Source organism: Palaemon carinicauda, chromosome 18, assembly GCF_036898095.1.
Source record: "Palaemon carinicauda isolate YSFRI2023 chromosome 18, ASM3689809v2, whole genome shotgun sequence".
In the NCBI taxonomy this organism is placed as follows: Eukaryota; Metazoa; Arthropoda; class Malacostraca; order Decapoda; family Palaemonidae; genus Palaemon; species Palaemon carinicauda.
The window spans coordinates 39,393,612-39,409,293 of record NC_090742.1 but is presented as its reverse complement, the minus strand read 5'-3'; the positions used below and the strand labels follow the sequence as shown (position 1 = coordinate 39,409,293).

The 15,682-nt window shown below is 41.6% G+C and overlaps 1 protein-coding gene across 3 annotated transcripts in view; it reads left to right on the top strand.

Moving 5' to 3' along the window:
• Positions 1-15,682, top strand: part of LOC137657788 (uncharacterized) — a 280,780-nt gene that overhangs the window by 3,219 nt on the left and 261,879 nt on the right. For 2 of the 3 annotated variants that reach the window (XM_068392306.1, XM_068392303.1), the window contains exon 1: positions 7,956-8,072. The exons of the other annotated variant lie outside the window; for it this stretch is intronic. The gene's annotated coding sequence lies outside the window, so the exon portion shown is untranslated. Of the gene's footprint in view, positions 1-7,955; positions 8,073-15,682 lie in introns of those variants that run through there. 3 annotated transcript variants of the gene reach the window in all.

The window sequence follows — 15,682 nt, the reverse complement described above, 5'->3', positions numbered from 1 at the left end:
TCATACAGACGTCTCTTCATATTTTACACATGACAAATCTTCTTTAACGTTGTTACTTATCTTAAGATATTTTATATTCATTATTTCTCATACAGTTTATCTATCTCTAGTTTTCCTTTCCTCACTAGGTTATTTTTCCCTTCTGGAGCCCTTGGGCTTATAAGATCCTGCTTTTTCCAGCTAGGATTGTAATTTAGCTAATAATAATAATATTAATAATAATAATAATCATCATCATGATCATCATCATCATCATCATCATCTATACCTCCGGATTCCAAAGAAGACTCAGTGGACGTGTTCTTTGCAGCAAACATACTTAAGTCAGTTTATTACCATAACTTTTTCCTTTGGAAACAAATTTGCTTATGGTTTCTTGTGAAGGTGATGATGATTTATTATCTAAACATTCCTTTAAAAACTCAGACCAAATCACAAAAATAAAAGATAAAGTTTTTTTTTTCTTTTAATAGAGATCAACTCTGCAAAGAGACTTGCATTGTCATACGTTCTCTTAAGCGTGACCAATAGAAAGCTACTTATAGACCATTGCTTTCCTGCATTGAAAATACATAACTGTATATTTTAAACGGAAATAATCGTGAAGTATATGAATCTGGAGGACATAGTATATTAGATATGTTATTACTTAAGAAAACAAATTCTCACTGAAACTATTAACTGACAGGCACTTTTTACATATATAAAAATACTTAACAGTTTTTGTTAGCCGGAAATAAACATACTATTTGTTAGAAAATGTCTCTACGGTGACCTGATCGTTTACAATTACAGTGTGGTCTACATTTTTTCTTGGCCTTAGGCCTACGTGTGTGCATTGCTTTATAATCAAAGAAATGCAATCGAGAGTGTATATGTGAAGCAATGAGGAATTTACACCTATTATCTAATTTACATCTCATTCTAATCATAGCTCATTTGATTGTTACTTGTGGCTAATGTCTTTTGAAATAGATGTTAGAAAAAAATAATGCAATACAGAAGGAAATCACATACAGAATTAAGACTAACTTTGATCCAAAAGAGTTCATTGAACAAAGCCTAGAGGATATAAAAGGGATAACACCAGTCTGTAACTGTGAAGAGAAGCACACCCTCGTAGAGAGACAACCCTGTATAAACTGCATTACTGATAGAAGTAAAACAATACTTGCAACTAATTATAATAATAGGTGCCCGGAAATAAAAAAAAAAAATAATAATCACAGTTAAAGAAAAATCGAACTGGTTTGATAAATAATTACCTGAAGAAAAAAGAAAAGAAAAAGAAAAATGGAGGATAAATGGAAAAGAAATAAAAATAATGAATACTGGCAACATTACAAAGCAGCTAGAAATCGCTACAATTACCTTATCTTAGTTAAAAAAAGGCCTATTATAAAAAAAGTGTGCAATGAAAATGACCCACGGAAAATACATAAGAACCTAAAGAAACTATTAGGTCTAAAGACAGAAATAGTATTGCCTGACATAACTAATGATCCTAAATGCCTAGCAAATTATTTCATTGATTATTTTGAAGAAAAAATAAATAAAATCTGCTCCAGTTTTCACAACATCGGCACAACAGAACGAAGGAATACATCAGCAACAGGTGTAAGTAAGCTAAGGGTATTTAAATAGTTAAGTCAGAGTGATTATATGAGGATAATAAAGAAAATAAAAAAAAAAACCTACTGCGGAAATGACCCATTTCCAATTGATGATGTAAAAGATGCAGAAAATTTTATCAGACTACAAGAGACCTACCGAAACATGGTAAATATGAGTCTAACACAGGCAGTTTTCCCTGATTGTGAAAAAGTTGCATGTATCAAGCCTGTCTATAAAGGAAAAGGTGATACAGACAATTTAAGTTCATATAGGCCAATATCAAATCTGTCATATTTTTCGAAAATTATTGAAACTGCTGTACACGAACAAACCTGGAAACATCTGAAAAAATCTAATGCCATACCTGATGATCAATCTGCATACAGAGAAAATTACTCCACAGAAACAACAGTGTTAGCGATTAAAAATGACATAACAGAAATTATAACAAATGGCAAGTGTTGCATTCTTGTGATGCTTGATCTAAGTACAGCATTTGATACTGTAGAACATACATATCTGATGGAAGACCTTAAAGCTGTGGGCATCGTAGAACGAGCATATGACTGGTTTGTGAGTTATCTTGAAAACCACAAAGATAAAGTAGTAATATCAAATGTTGAATCTGAGACAAGAAAACTAACCAAAGGGATGCCTCAAGGTAGTGTACTGGGTCCTCTCCTGTTTGAAATTTACACGATTGAACTGGCAAATATACTTGAAACTCACAGAGTTAAGTTTAAAATATACGCTAATACACAATTCTATTTCCCAATAGCATCATTTGATGAAGCTAAAAGAAAGATAAATGAAATAATGAATGACTTTAAGGCTTGGATGTTAACAAAAAAGCTCAAGCCCAATGAAGATAAAAGTGAATGTATTATTTTTGGAAATGAAAAAGATATAAAAAGAATCGAATGCTTCCAAAGAATTGAAATAGGTCAATCGATCATTGACCTAAAGAAATCTGTCAGAAATCTTGGAGTAATCATGGATGATAGACTGTCAATGAATGAACATATAGATAATATGGTAAGAAATTGTAACTATCATATTAGAAACAGAATTTATTAGTAAATACTTAAAATGAAAATCTATGGCAATACTCATTAATCACCACATATTTTCAAGAATTGATTACTGCAACTCACTATTCTATGGCTTACCAAATTATCAGCTGAAGAAAATTCAGAGAGTACAAAACAGAGCCGCTAGATTAATAAAAGGACTACACAATAGGGGAAGAGTTACCCCTGCATTAATTAAATTACACTGGCTGCCGGTAAAGGCGATAGTGGAATACAAGCTACTCTTACTAACGTTTAAGATACTGAATCGAAATAGCTAAAAGAATGTCTGAACAAACTAGAACTAGAAACAAATGTTACCAAAAGACACATGAGTGACAAACATAGACTATCTGAACCAAGAACAAATAGTAAATTTGGTGAAAGAGCTTTTAGCTACTGTGCGCCTAGACATTATAATAAACTACCAACTGAAATGAAGGACCTAAAGGGAGCAATTGAATTTAGGAAGAAACTAAAGACATTACTTTTCACAAGATCATATGATTTGGAAGATGCTACAATCAAAGAATTGTATAAGTTATAATGAAAATGTTTCGTTAGATGATTGATATGGACCCGCCCGAGAAGTAGTTCACTCGACTTCAGTGGAGGGTTGGATTTAAACCCAAAACAAGTAAACAAGTAAGGATACAGCTTCTCTGTTGATTAAAACCTATTCTGGATCAAGTCCACCATATCAGTTTCGTAAAGGTCAAAGATGCTTAACGGAAGTAGATATTGTCATAAAATCAGGTTTTCCAAAATTGAGAGCAAGTAATTACTTAAGAGACTTGAGTATATAATCTTATTTTGCCCTAAAATTAAGCCTTAAAATTTAGTAGACAATATTATGAATGGAACATTTATGTAGTGCTTTTTTATATATAGATTTTAGAAGATAAATTAATGGGTGCTGAGAAAAATAAATACGAAAATATTACGTGGAAGTATATTTTGAGGTAAAGCTAGCTTTAGGCATATTTGAACTCATCCTTTAAAAACGTTAACGTGAATCTGGTCAATATTTACGTAACGGAACTGGTGTTCATTATGTTGACATTCATTAGTCCAAATGAGAAAAACCCCTCTGTTTTTTTTTTCATGTATTTGATTTATTAACTACAAGACTAGTGCAGTAAACGTGGAGCGGGTAATCATTGCTTAACGCATTGCACGCATAGTCGCGCTATACGTTCTTAACTATTTCAAAACGCACAAAAACATAATAAAACAACGTTGTCAACTAGAACCCCAAAACAGAAAAAAACCAGTTAAATGACTGATCTGCACCATCATTACGACTCATATGACTGACTTAATCCATATCAAACAAATAATTGATACATATCTGGACATTTTGACTTAACGCAAACTCATGACGAGTAAACGGATTGGATTGGATTTATGAATCCGGACTAAATTTACGTTCGTTGGACATAAAGCGATTTCAGCCTGTTAAAAGAGGTAAAAATCTAGCTTTGATGCCCAGTCTAAATTATTATCTCCATCTCAGGACTATCTGGAATTAACGAACGAAAAAAAAAAAAAGACAACAAAGTCTCATCAAGTGGACAATCACATGCATGAATGGTGGCGACATCTATTGGGAAGTAAAGCTAGTATCGACGCTCGACGTTCCTTCACATCACAGTCTTTTTGGTTAATGATGCAATTGCACGAAACGTTTTGGGTAAATTCTTCTTCTTTTCTTAACTTATTGAAATACGTAACTTGAAAACATTTTCAAAACTCGACAGAAGAAATAAAAACTATAAAACCTAACAATAAAAACTGCAGGGAATGAAAATATATATACAGGCACAAGAGTGAACTCCAGCCGAATCCTTTACAGAGAAAACACTACTACTACAGCCAATTAAAGAAATTAGCAATAAAATTAACTAGGAACGAATAAAATTATGAAAAACACAGGGGCCAAGACATGAAAAATAGCATAAGAGAAATTATATTTGAAATCGAATAGAAATGCCAGACGAATGGGAGGAATTAGATAGAAGAGTTGTTTATTACGAATACGGCTAGTAAGATATTTTGAGGAACTAAGTGAAAATTAAGGATGGAATTAATGACAAGATTGGCAGATTTCAGTGTCATGGGATAGAGGATAGATCAAAAGCACATCACCTTATCACAGTGAATGCAGTTATAGATTATACTACTTATTTAGGAACCTTAGCATGCATATGGTTTGGGATACAGTAAAGTGTTTCGATAAGCTATGCTTGAAAGGATGTATTAAAAAGTTGAGTAAGATGTAAGGAAAGGTATATAAATTAATGAGAAAGCTAAAGCGATAATCAAGATTCCTGTCGAACATACAGAGGAAATTAAAAATAGAAGAAAATGTAAGAAGGGGAAAATTTTTTGAACTAAAATTATGTTCAATTCCCACTGAAAAAGTTAATATTATAAGTGAGAAGACGATAACCCTGATTGGAGACATTAGAACTGAAGCCCTGATTTATGCAGATGGTATAGCTCTAATGCTCCCTAATAACAATAGATGCAAAGTAGAAAAAGCTACAAGCAACTGCCGCAGTTTGGAGGAACTAAAACTTTCTTTTAGCGCCAATCCACAGAAGTCAGCGGTATTAATAATGACACAAAACTGAAGTCTCAAACGTTAATGGATGGGTTAGAAATGGAAGATTAGAAACATTCAAAGGATATAAATACTTAGGAGAATGGTACCCCCACAAAAAAAGGGGGGGGGGGAAACCAAAGTCTTAGCATAAGTAAAAGAGGATATAAAATACATGGTGCAAGAAGTTAGGAAGTATGGAGACAGTAACATAGTAGGAGATTTGGCATTGCTGGTGAGAATAGAGATTTATGAGATTTATTGAGATATGTAGTGTAATAAAAAAAATAGAAGAGCTAGATGTTATAGCGGAAATAGATAAGAAACATGGTAAGATAGATATATGAAATATTTGTCACAAAATAATAAAAAAGTAGGGTGATTTATTGAAATAACCCCCCTAAAAAAAAACAGAAACAGTACAAAAAATGAGACGGATTGAAACAAGAATAGTATATGGACCTAAATAGAAGTAAAACAAGAAACAGAATTACTGATATTTATCAGTGAAGACAACATTTAGAAATTGTCGTAAATTTCTAGCGACTAAAATAGAGTTAGAAGTTAATCCTACATTTATGACAAGTCACTGTAAATCAGAACTTGTTAGGCGGTTTTTTATATTATGGTGCAGTAGCTACTTGGTTTTAGTTAATAATAAGGAATTAACGTTCATCAGTAGGCTACATTTTCTTTCGTATTCTATTGGTTTTCTGTCATTTATTGTGATTGACTTGACCTGATTTTAGGCTGCTAAATTTGAATACAAGATTATTTGACATTTTCCCATCGTTAATTGATTGTACACTAAACTATTTTGTCCTGTCTTGAATCTGGTTTGTGCATATGATTTTTCATAAGCTAATCTCTCTCTCTCTCTCTCTCTCTCTCTCTCTCTCTCTCTCTCTCTCTCTCTCTCTCTCTCTCTCTCTCTCTCTCTCTCGTTTCACATTCTCCATGGAATATTACGAGAGAGAGAGAGAGAGAGAGGAGAGAGAGAGAGAGAGAGAGAGAGAGAGAGAGAGAGAGAGAGAGAGAGAGAGTATATAAAGCTTCACCAATCTTTATATCTGCTTCTCTGTCCAAAAAATAATGCTCTGTTATCCCCTCTTCCTTGCTTGTGTCATGGTTGGAGGTACGGTACTTTAAACTTTCCTTTGAAATCCAATTTCAGATTTATATTAGTTAACCCATCTTTTAATATCACAATTTAATAAGAAAAAAATAATATTATTCCAAATTAACGTACTGATCTAGTCATCAAGTCTCTATTTCAACTGACCAGCCTTCGTTGGAGGTTAATAGCAGAAACAGGAATATGGACAGCTGAAAATAGAATAGAGTATAAAAAGGTGATGCTTTTTCATAACCTCAGATGACAAACGACTAGTTAAGGAGGTAGTGTAAGACCAAATAAGGGAACCATACGGTGAATGTTGGGGAATAAGTATTATAGAAATATGCAATAAACATAATATTGTAGTTGAAGAAGTAAGAAAGTATAAAAAGCAAGAACTAAAACTACAAATAAAAAGTAAAGTGGTAAATGAACTAAAAGAAAATAGAAGAAAAGAATAATAGAAAAAGAGATTGCATAGGAGAACTTATCAATAAGAGACAGTAATAGTTATGAAAACAAGGTTGAATATGAAAGAATTAATAGAAAATTATAGAAACAGGAATGATAAGGATAGACTTTGTGTGTTGTGTAGGGAGGCAGATAATACTAAGGGGCACATGTTTTGCTATAGTGATTTTAAAAGATTTAGAAACAATGACATTGAATTAGGGAATTTAGCAACGCCAACTAAAGATGATGCCCGGTATATTAGACAGGCCGTTCAAGTTACATGTAGAATTATGGAAGCTGTCCTATTTGTGCAGGCGGTAACTGATGATAATGATTTTTTTTTTTTTTTGCAGATTGCAAAGCTTTGCACCTACCTTTTAGGTAGTAGGTTCGCCAGAGCCACCAGCCACCCGTTGAAATACTACCGCTAGAGAGTTATGGGGTCCTTTGATTGACCAGACAGTACTACATTGGATCCTTCTTTCTGGTTACGGTTCATTTTGCCTACACACACCGAATAGTCTGGCCTATTCTTTACATATTCTCCTCTGTCCTCATACACCTGACAACACTGAGATTACCAAACAATTCTTCTTTACCCAATGGGTTACTGCACTGTAATTATATAGTAGTCACTTTCCTCTTGGTAATGGTAGAAGAGACTCTTTAGCTATGGTAAGCAGCTCTTCTTGGAGAAGGACACTCCAAAGTCAAACCATTGTTCTCTAGTCTTGGGTAGTGCCATAGCCTTTGTACCATGGTCTTCCGGTGTCTTGCGTTAGAGTTCTCTTGCTTGAAGGTACACTCTGGCACACCATTCTATCTTATATCTCTTCCTCTTGTTTTTTTTTTCATTTTTTTTTAGATTATATAGAAGATAGTCATTTTAATGGTACTGTTCTTAATATATTCAATTTTTCCTTGTTTCCTTTCCTCACTGTGCTATTTTCTCTGTTGGAGCCCCTGGGATTTTAACATTCTGCTTTTCCAATTAGGGTTGTAGCCTAGCAATTAATAATAATAATAATAATAATAATAATAATAATAATAATAATAATAATAATAAACACAATCACATATCAGTGAGTGAAGAGTGTGTTGTGGAGAGAGCAACGAGGAACTTGGAAAGACCCTACCAAGATCGTTGGGCTGTCTTGAAAACTTGGATATTAAGTAACATAGAAAAACAAACTTTCAGGCTTTAAATGTAAAAGTAAGTAACGAAACTTTTTTTATTATTATAAAATGTCATGTGAAATAAGCACCTGCGTCATTGATTTATAATGAAATTATGGGGTTTTAACCATAATACCAAATTAAGATGAGGTACTGTAGTCTATAAATTATTTTGAAGTGGCCGCTGATCTACAAAGGCTCCGTGTTCTAGTTCAAACTAATCTTCCACTACAGTAGATATATACTGGATTATGCTTGATTATATGGTTTTGCAAAAATTATAAAAATGTAAACTAAACCTTAGATTGGTTTACAACCTCCAAAACATGTTCACACCTGAACTATTAGAAATAATTTTTTGGGCTCAAACCATGTCGTCCTGATTGAAGTTCCCTTAGGCAGCCTCCTACTGTATAATATTTCTGTGAGTGATATTACAAGAGAATTACCGTCAGGTATCACGGGGTTCTAACCTCCGGAAAGACTATCCTAAGGCATCGTGTATAATCAGGGACATATCCTAAGATAACCATAGATATCTGCACCCCAATAGACTTTACCCAATCTAATCCACTAAGGAGAAGGATAAGTTAGGAAACTTTACATATCCTCTCCCCCCATGGTACCCCCATATGCCCTTGATGACGTCATTCCAGTGTTCGCAGCATTCCTACTTTGTATGTAGTTTTTCGATTGAGCCTTTTTTCAGTTTTTTATAGTAATTCCTTGCATGATGGCTTCCTCTTCGTCGTCTAAGTTGAGTACCCTCTTCTTTTATAGTTTGAATTAGCTGTAGGTGTTTTAAATCCCCTTGGGGATAATTTTTTTTTAACCCGCTCGGTCCTTTTTTAAAATTATGTTTTCATGTAAAACTATGATCGCGGACAAATTTTCTTATGAAATTATGGATTCTAACATCCAATTTTCTCAAAGTTCTAGAATTGGCTGCCCTTGCTAATAATCTCTTTATGACCAATCGGTATTTTCTTCGTTGTCACATGATTATTTTCATTTGTTGCATTAAACCCTCTTCAGACATATTTTCATTCATGACAATTTTCATTTCAAGAAGGAAAAAATCAGAGAAATACATCCTAATCTAAGGTTCCCTCTCAACCTAACCTAACGCTGTGTCCTAACCCATGGGATGAGCTCCAAGCCTCCAAGATGCCATGCCATTACTTTGTTTAACTTTCTTACCTTCCTGTTTGAAGGTGCTTTATCAGACTGTTGGTAATTTTTGGACGATTCTCTAAGTTGTGCACCTGCTCGCTGATTTGCTTGCAGGGACAGTTTAATGGCCTGGGTTAAAAAAAGAGTACAGGAAAGTATCAGGATGAGCTTGGTGACTTTTAACAAATAGATACCTAATGAGGTATTATTACAAAAATTTTGTTCCGATGCCAGGCCTCTCAATCCACTCCTTGATGTCTATTTATTAAGTTTCAGTGTTCTGAGTTTGGATATCATGATTCTCAGAGGACGCAAACTCTGAATGATTCACTTTCAGGTGGCTGTACCTGTGCACATTTAGGACATGTTAAGTGGCCCACTGGTCAGTAAATAATTGACTTGGGTAAAAAGTAATTCTATATAATTGGCTGAAGTGTATTACGGTCATGAGGCCGAGGAACAGCGCTGTTGACCAATAGAATATTGAGGCGATGTTCAATGATCTGTTCAATATCATCAAACAACTACGCTTATTTCCAAATACATCCTCTTCCGTATTTGCATTTGGTAATTAGTGTCTTTTCAACCTCAACCACAATGGTATGGCCTATGATTGGAACTTGATTCTTAAACCATTACAGTAATCCATCACCTCGAGAGCAGAAAGATTGCCAATTCACTGAAGACTAAAGAAAAGCCCTTATTGTCAACTACATTCTGGTGGTCCCGGTTTGAATAAAGAAAATTAGTAAAGAGCAAAATTTTTGAAGGCTCAAAGTGTTTTTTTTAAGAGTGTTCCCTTTAAAATCACAGAGTAAAAATGCTGGTGATATTTCTTTGTCTTTGACTTTTATGATGGTACCTCTGAGCTTGCCGTTCTTCCTACAACAAACAAAAGTTCCCACAGTTTTTGCACTTAGCTCTGTTAGGCAGAATGTTATGCCAATGCAGTAGATTATTGGTAGCCTCTTTATTTTGTAATCACTGTATTGTGCAAGCTTGCAACCAGGACACAGAGACATCATCTGCAAAGTTTAGTGTTAGGAGAACTGTGGGAAAAGATTCCTTAGGAGAATTTCTTTCAAAATGAAAGTATGTAATTTGCCAAAAAAAGAATTTTAAACACAAGACTTGCCCGGTGGTTATATAAATATAGCTTTAGTCTCTGACGACCCGGCAGAAATTCAAAACTCGCGGCAATCGCAGATTGAGTAACCAGGTGTAACACCTGCGCGCCCTCTGGCGAAGGTACTAGATCCACCCCATGATACCTCAGATTTTCTCTGCCGCTCACACCGGCAACATCGTTGGATATTCACTCGTTATTAACCTGAATTTTGGCAGTTATCTTGTGATGTACAGTACTACTAAATTGGTTATTGGCATTCGCTTATTTTGATTTTCTTTGGTATTTGATTGCTATGTTCATAGCTTAAAAGGTAGGAGTAGAAGTTTTTTCAACCTACTGTAAAACTCACGAACCTATTCTTGAAAACAATGGCGGAAGGAACTCCGCCAACATTATGACTTCAGAGTCATATGTCGTAGGCTACGTAGTTACTACGTAGTATGACTTGCATTTTCATTTCTTTTTCGATGCAGAGAATGGAAAGTAACACTCTACTTACAAACTAAAAGTAGTTAAATTTTTATAATATAGGAGTTGGAGAGAAAGGAATATATTATTTTTAAGAATATATTTGTCCTATTAGTGTTCTTTATATAGATAATCATCAATCTATTTTCAGAGTTTAAATAACTAGCGTACAGTTAAAGTTACGCTATGTAGTTCTCAGTCAATCGATACAGTATTACAAATTTCTTTGTATCGTTATTTATGAAAAGTAAAATTCTACTTAAAAACCAAAGTATTTAAGTTCTTATAATATAAAAGGAATATATTAATTTTAAGAATATATTTGTCCAATTAGTATACTTTGTTTAGAGAATCATCGATCTATTTTCAGAGTTCAAATAAAACTAGCGTACAGTTAAAGTTACGCTACGTTGTTCTCAGACAATCGATACAGAAATCCCAAATTACTTTGCATTGTTATTTATTTTGTTTTCGATATTGGGATTTCTAATATTAATCAAATTACCTATTGAATTCTCATTCAAGCCCTTGGCGGATTAATATCTCTCGCAGCAGGTAGCTCTAATTAATATTTGTTCCGTAACTGAAATACAAACCACGCGATTTACATGGGGGTAATTACTTCGGCGTAGCTGAATGACGAGCCATAAAAGTTTTAACGAGGGTTTACTACCCCGCCGCTAGTTAGCGGGGGGTAGGAAGGGATAGCTAGCTACCCCCCCCCTCACACACACTGGTGAATGCTCCACTTTACTTCTGGCTCGGGTAGAGAACAGACCTGTCTGCGCTCTCCCTCGCTTTGACTGCCATATTAATCTGTTTTTTGCTTTTTCTCTTTCGCAGTGTGCTTGATGTTGGCCTCTACTGATAATGCGTACTTGCTCTGGACTTCCCGGCCGCCCTTGTGGGACCTTTATGTCGGCAGTCGACACTGATCCCCACACCTTATGTCCTCACTGTAGGGGCCAGCGGTGTGATAGTGACAATGTATGTATTGAATGTAGGGAGTGGTCTACCTCCCAGTAGGAGAGGTTTGCCCGGCGCCTTAAGAAGAAGGCCAAAAGGGATCTTTCTCCTTCAGAGGCTTCTCTGAAGAGGGAAAATTCCAGGACTTCTTCTTCCGTTGCCCTTTCCTCCTCCGAAGCTCCCCCTCGAGCGGTCTCTTCCGAGAAGCCAGCGAGTGGTAGCGTAGACCGCTGTGCTGTTGACTGATCCCGGGGTGCGGGAGAGGTAGTTGCCTCCCATAGCGAGGCGGCTGCCCCTTCTCCCCCCAGAGGAGGATTTAATGTTTCAGCTTTGGGCTTCCTTGGGGCTGCAGGGTTCGCCCTCCAAGGAAGCCCTGTTTGACATGATCAAACTGGGTGCAGCCGTCATACAATTGCCAACTACAGCGGAGATAGATCCTCTGTCTGTGGTTGACGTTGTTGTGACGTAGACATCCCGTGGGTCAAGCCAAACCCCCGTTCCTGTGGCTGAGGTAGCTGACGGCTTAGATTCTCCCTCCGAACACCCTTCGAGGGAGGATCTAAGTCCCACGGTCTCTCCTGCCGGTGATTCTCCCCCTCGGGGGAGTTCACTTACAGAGACTCCTCTTCGGAGGCCCATCGATGGTAAGCTTGCTGATCCCACGGCCCCCCGTGGGCGTATAAGGCGGAAGGCTCGTCCTCCCCTTCGCCGTAGAGGCCTTCCTCCCCCTTACAAGGGGGTTAAGAGGGGCCTCTTCTGCTCGTCGTCACCACAGTCCTCTGCGGAGGAGACGACTTGCGGTTCACCGGTCCTGCCAGCTACCAACCTAGACCTCTGCGGGGATCGTTCGCGATCACCTTCGGATGATGGTCGTCCTTCGGGACATAGTGACCAGTTTCCCAGACCGTCAACATCCAATGTTCCTGATGCGCGTGACGTGCCACCTGATACTGCCGCTGCGCAGTCTCCAAGCCCTTAGGGGCTGAAGGGTCTTGAGCGCAAAACCGCGCCTCTTGCCCTCAAATGCCAAGTTCCTCCTGTGCGCTCTCCTGCTGCTGTCGCTGCTGTGCCTGCCGTTGCTGCTGTTCCTGACTTAGTGCCACGGCGCTCACCCTCACGCGTTCGCGCCACCGTTCCTGCTACGCGCCAGGGTCCCCCTGCGCGCCCACGCCCTTCGGCGCCCCGGCGCCCTCCAGCAGTTCCTGTTATAGCGCGCCAGCGCTCACCTGCGCACACGCGCCCACAGGTGCCCCAGCGGCCACCGGCGCCCCAGCGTCCCCCGGTTCCTACCTCGTCGCGCGCAGTCCAGGAGGCTCCTTTGCTGGCTCACAGGTGCCCACAGGCTCCTCTGGACTCGTCGCGCTCGTCTGGAGAGACGCGCGACACGCGGTTCCAGCTCCAGCGCTCACTAATGCACCAACGCGCTACGACATTCCAGCGCGTCGCCCAGGAGGCTTCCAAGCTAGCGCACGGGCGCTCACGGCTGCCCCTGGGCGCTCACGGCTGCCCCTGGGCTCTCCTTCCAGACCGCGCACGCTTGCACATGCTGCAACCGCGCATGACGCCCCGGTTACGCGCCCTGTTCCTGTCACGCGCCCCGTTCCTATCTTCAAGGCGCCCAATGTAACCCTCCAGCTTACACCTGAGCACCTTCATCCAACTGTGCGCCCTGCGCGGCCGCCGGAGCAGCGCACCCCGATGCGACCACATCCTGATGCGCGCCCACGATCGCCGGCGCGTCCAGCGCGCCCACAGGCGAGCATGCCAGTCCTATCGGACCAACGCCAACCTTCGCGCCAAAGCGCCATCCCTGCCGCTCGCGATCCTGCACCAGCGCTCGCGCACCCTCGCCCAGTTCTTCTGGACACGCGCTCAGGCGCCCCCCGTTATCTCGCGCCCTCCGGGACCGCATCAGGTCGCTGTGCGCCCTTGCGTTCGGCCACCTCTCATGCCGGCTCCTGCGCGCCACACGCCCTCGCCCGCTCCAGCTGCTGCGCGCCCACGCGCCCGCTCTATCGCCAGCGCGCCATCGCACTCTCGCTCCTGTATCCTCGCCTGCCCACCCTCGCGCCCACCCCCGCCCCCGCCCCCGCCTCCGCCCACGCGGATGCGCGCGTGCGCGAGATTCCTGTGTTGTGCGAGCCCTTCACGCGTGACCCTGACCAGGGCCCGGCACACGAGCCCCAGCGCAAGCGCCATCAGGCGGACAGGTCTTCGTCTCGTTCCCCTCCCCGCAAGCGCAGACCAGCGCGCTCGCTGGAGGAGGGGCGCTTCCCGGACAGGTCTAGGGACTCTTTCCTTTCAGCCCCACAGGCGAACCCACATATGTCGACTCCTCCTAGGGATCGCTCGATCCCCTTCCCTCCAGAGGGGGTGTCTGACAGCGCGACTGTCAGCCAGCAGCCCTGGTTCGGCACCCTAGTCAGAGCTCTTGTGCAGGCGATCAAGCCCGCCCTCTCTGACGGGGGTCACAAACCAGCGGCAGCTTCCTCCCCCCTGAAGAGGAAGAGAGGAGTCTCTCCCGTGGAAACTCTTCTGAGGCCTCTATTGTCTATTCGCAGGTCCTTGCGCAAGGCTCCTTCTCCCCCCCAGACCTTCTCTCCCTCCCCTGCGGATGAAGACTACCCTTCCTCAGGAGAGTCGGATGAGCCGGACCATTCCCCCATCGCACCAATGGGGGAAGCTCCGCCTCTCCCTGAGAAGTCGTCTCGTCCTGGGGTGGAGAAGAGCCTGCCTCCTTCGTTGGTCGAGTCCTGTATCCTGCCCAGGAGGGAGCCTAAGGACTCTAAGACGATTCCCAAATCGTCAGCAAGGATCAGGCAGGAACCATCTAGAGCCGCCGAGGATGTCCACGTGTCCCCCCAGGAAGAACCACTGGGGACGGGAGACTTCGCGGCCAGTCCTTCAGGAGGAGAGCACCAGGAGTCAGAACACGCTTTCTGGCAAGTCCTGACCCTCATGAGGAACCTCAATGGGATTCCAGACCCTGAGATTCCCCTTCGTGAAGGTAAGGACACGGTCCTGGACCGCGTCTATGGCACTCAGAAACCCTCTAGGGGCAGTGCAGCTTTGCCCTGGTCTCAGGGGATGAAGAGTGCTAGGGACAAGGTCAAGGGCCAGCTCTCTGAGCTTGCCTCCTCCAGCGGATCGAGTGCCGGTAACAAGCTCCTCCCTCCTCCTCGAGTCCATCAGAGGAGGTACTTCGAGATCCTTGAGGAGTCTTGTCTGAGTCTTCCGTTGCACCACTCTGTGGAAGAACTCACTGTGTCTAATGATGATCTCTTTCAGCTTTGAGCTTCTTGTCAGGAGCAGACCGTAGCAGCCACTTCCTTGGACCTCTCCGCAGATCGAGCTCCTACGCCTGCCATACCCTCCAGTCCTTCCGGCCTACCTTCTCCCCTGGATGCAGATGCGCAGCAGGCGCCTTCTCACCCCGTCACCCGACGGGCACCGGTCCCTTCGGGGCAAAGGGATGTCTTCCACGGTGTGGGTAAATCCCTTGCGCGTCAGGGCTCCCCTGCGTGCTCAGCTGCGCGTTCGCGCGCAGTAGCGCACATGCGCTCTCCTGAGCTGCAGCCTTCAGACTCGCCTCGCTCTCCTGCTCGTCAACGCTCTCCTGCTCGCCTGCTCGCCAGCGCTCAACTGCTAGCCGTCAGCTCCCGTCTGTTCCTGCTGCGCGCCGGGTGCACCATCGGTCTCCTGAGCGCCCATGATCTCCTGCTCGTCAGGGCGCACCTGCACACCTTGTTCCTGATGCGCGCCCTGCGCGCCAACGCTCTCCCACGCGCCCTAGATCTTCGGATCTGGACGCAGGCAAGGACCTTACTCCCTCCCCTCGCCCTCGCGCTCCTGTGCGCCCATCTTCGCCTGCGCAACAGCGCGCACGCTCCCTGGTGCGCACTTCAAGAGTT